Here is a 3,804-nt window from a genome sequence, read left to right on the forward strand (position 1 = left end):
AGACTGAACCAGCCATTACTGAGTTTGAAGATAGACGGGAGCCACAAGTGAGGGAATGTAGACAGCCTCTAGAAGCTAGAAAAGGCAAGAAAATGTATTCTCCCTTAAAGCCTCCAGAAAGGAATATAGTTCTACCTTAACTTTAGCCCAGTTTAACTTCTGACCTCCAGAACGGTAAGATAATTTTATGTTGTTAAGCCACTAAGTTTATGGTAATTTGTTACAGCAGCTATAGGACATGAATACAAATGGCTACCAACAAAGCCATTTCCAAGCCCATTTTTCTTTTCCTTCCCCTACTCTAGGCCAAAGTATTCATATTCCCATAATCTCTTGCAGGTAGGAGTGTCATATAACTCTGTTATTGCTACTGATGTAAAAGTATAATTGGGAATTGGGCTTAAGGGAAATATTTTTGAAAGGGCTAATCTGAGGTGGCATGTTCCTTAGGACTTTGCCCATTTTCCTTTTTCTTAACTGGCATGGGTACTGATGAGTAAGCCTTGAGTTGAAGCAGCCAACTTGCAACCATGAGATGAATACCATAGAACAAAGGTTATATACTAAGTATGATAAGATGGAAAGCCCCTGAATTTCTTACAGCATTGTCAAGATGCTGCAACACCTCTATGCTACCTTCTCCCAGGCTTTATTTTGCACTTTATAAATAAACCCCTATGTGATTAAACAACTGTAGTCAGGTTTTCTGTTGATTACAGACAAATGCATTCCAAGCTGACACATCTCTCCTCCTCGTGAGTAAGGTTGATTTACACAGTTGTCTGACTAGGTCCTATGTTGTCTGTTTAAGATGTATGAGATGCTTGTCAGAAAAAATAGTTTTACCTTCCCTTAGGTGTTATCAAGGGACAGTACTCTGACTGACTTTATATCTTTATTCAGTCATTTCTCAATTTGACTAATATAAACATACACAGATAATTGAATTTTCAAAGGAATCTTCCTAGTTGGTAGCAACCCAAAAAGTTGAGTTTTGGAAAACAGAATGAGAAAGTGACCTGATAAATGCCAGCTATACTATTAACCTGCATCAGTGGTGTCCTTACAAGATGACTGGAAGTTTAGAACACTTGTTTCCCTCTCTGGCAGGGAAGTGGCACAGCCAAAAATTTTACTTAGTAAAATAAATTGACTAAATATGAGTCCTGAAAATCTTCATAAGCAGATCAGCAGTCTACATGTTTTGGTAGAATATGCCTGATGGAAGGATCAGAAATTCCTAACAACATTTTCAGTACACAGAGATGTGCGTTTTGAGGCCTCAGTGTGTCAGGAGCCATTACTCCTTTCCTGTCTTACTTTACAAATATTGATAAGGTGTAGAATTTAAAGGCATCTCCAAAGGCTTCCTACTTATGTCTTTCTTGGACTGATCTGGAATATCTTGAAAAGAACATTCCTTCCAGTTTATTAGCATAATCATGAAAAATCAATAAAAATCTATCATGATACATGATGGAATTGCCTCAAGAAGCTTTAGAACTCCTTAGCTTCATCCAGAGTGTTTGTGTATTTGTGTATGTTTGTTTATGTGTACATTTGAGTGTGTGTGTATGTGTGTGTCTAGGGGAGTAGCTTTAGCAGATGGTAAAGGTGCATCTCTGTTATATATGCAGAGATATATACCAGAGTAACAATGCTTTTCCATAGCTTTTCCACACTGTAAAGACATTTTCCCTTTAGTGCATAAATGTATGTCATAAAATTGCCATTACTGGGACTTCCCTGGTGGCGCAGTGGTTAAGAATCCGCCTGCCAATGCAGGGGACACGGGTTCAATCCCTCATCTGGGAAGATACCACATGCCACAGAGCAACTAAGCCCATGTGCCACAACTACTGAGCCTGCGCTCCAGGGCTCGCATGCCGCAACTACTGAGCTTGTGCTCTAGGGCCCGTGTGCTGCAACTACTGAAGCCTGCATGCCTGGAGCCCATGCTCCACAAGAGAGAAGCCACCACAATCAGAAGCCCACACACAGCAACAAAGAGCAGCCCCCACTCACCACAACTATAGAAAGCCCGTGCGTAGCAATGAAGACCCAGCGCAGCCAAAAAAATAAAAAATAATACAATTTTAAAAAATAAAAATTTGCATGGAAAAAGGAAATGTGATTTAAAAAATTTAAAAATAAAACTGCCATTACTAACATATCCTAAAATAGATTATATTTGCAAACTGAAGGATGTTTCTCTTTGTAAATTTAACAGTGCCAGCATTATTGGATCTAGAAGTGTAGTAGCCCTCTTGGTCTTGAAGGAGCATCCCAGGGGAGGGAAGTGTAGACCAGACTTGGTCCTTTTTTCCCCAGTGGGCTCAGGAAACAATAAAATTGATGTCAGGATGTGTCAGGGCTGGAATTAGGGTGAGGCCAAGTTGTGCAAGTGTAGGGTTGGATCCTGTCTTTATTTAAAATATTAATATTTTGTTCATCATGAATTATTTCATTAAGTTTGACTTTTTAGAATATTGCATTAAGTAGTATCTATCTTTACTACTAAGTTTTTGGGTGACCCATTAATTTTGCTTCTGAGATGCTTGCCTTACCCTAGTCCTGGTCCTTTTGGTAGTTTCCATCTTGCCAGTTCAAATGGCCATCATAGCAGTAGTTTCGGTAGTCACAGCTGAAATCTGAGTGGTGAGATCTGAATCAAGTCCATCTCCATTCTGAATACGAGCTAGCAGCAGCAACAGTAGAAGAATACAAAGATCCAAGGAGATCTGACAAACTGGAGTCCTGCAGACTGGGAACAGAAGAGTACCTGTATGGCTGTGATTCATCAGGCAAACTGTTTATATGTTTTTCTTCCAGGTGGCATGCAGCAGTGTGAAAAATGTTATCTATTGGGGGATAACATTTGCAACTTCATTGTTGAGAGTTTTTGCATCTATGTTCATGAGGGATATTTGTCTCTCTATATTTTTTCATGTTATCCCCTTGTCAGGTTTAGTTTCAGGATTATACTGGTCTCATAAAATGAGTTGACGATTGTTTATTCCACCTCTCTTTTATGAAAGAGGTTGTGTAAGATATTTATTATTTCTTCTTTATGTATTTGATAGAATTTACCAGAAGCCATGTGTGGCTACCGTTCTCTTTGTGGGGAAAATTTGAATTGCAAATTGAACTTCTTAATTAGATATGCTGCAATTCCAATTTTCTATTTCCTCTTGTGTCAGTTGGTAACTTGTGTTTTTTAAACAATTTGTCCACATTACCCAAGATGTTAATACACTGGCATGAAGTTATTGATAATATTCCTTTATTATCTTTTCAATATAGTTAGGATCTATAGTGGTACCCCTCTTTCCTTCTAGTTATTGGTAAACATGTTTTCTCTCCTTTTGCCTTTATGAGTATTGCAGTGAGTATATCAGTTTTATTAATCTTTCTTTTTTTAAACCAACCTTGTCTTTGTTATTTTCCTATTACTTTCTGTTTTCTGGTTCATTGATTTCCACTCATACGTTTTAATTTCTTTTCTTATACCTACTTTGGGTTTAGTTTTCTATTCTTTTTCTAGTTTCTCTGAAAGCTTAGATTGTTGACTCTTTTCTAATACAGATTAAAATATATAAATATATAATTTAAAGTTATAAATTTCTTTCTATGCATTAATTAAGCTGCATTTCATGAATTTTGATACATTGTTATTTTATTACCATTAAGTTTGAATTTATCTACAGTTTCCCTGTTGATTTCTTCTTTGATCTATTGCTTAACTAGAAGTATTGCTTAATTTCCAAATATCCAGGGATATTATTTTTGATATCCAAAATAATT

The sequence above is a fragment of the Mesoplodon densirostris genome, chromosome 3 (assembly GCF_025265405.1).
Source record: "Mesoplodon densirostris isolate mMesDen1 chromosome 3, mMesDen1 primary haplotype, whole genome shotgun sequence".
NCBI lineage: Eukaryota > Metazoa > Chordata > Mammalia > Artiodactyla > Ziphiidae > Mesoplodon > Mesoplodon densirostris.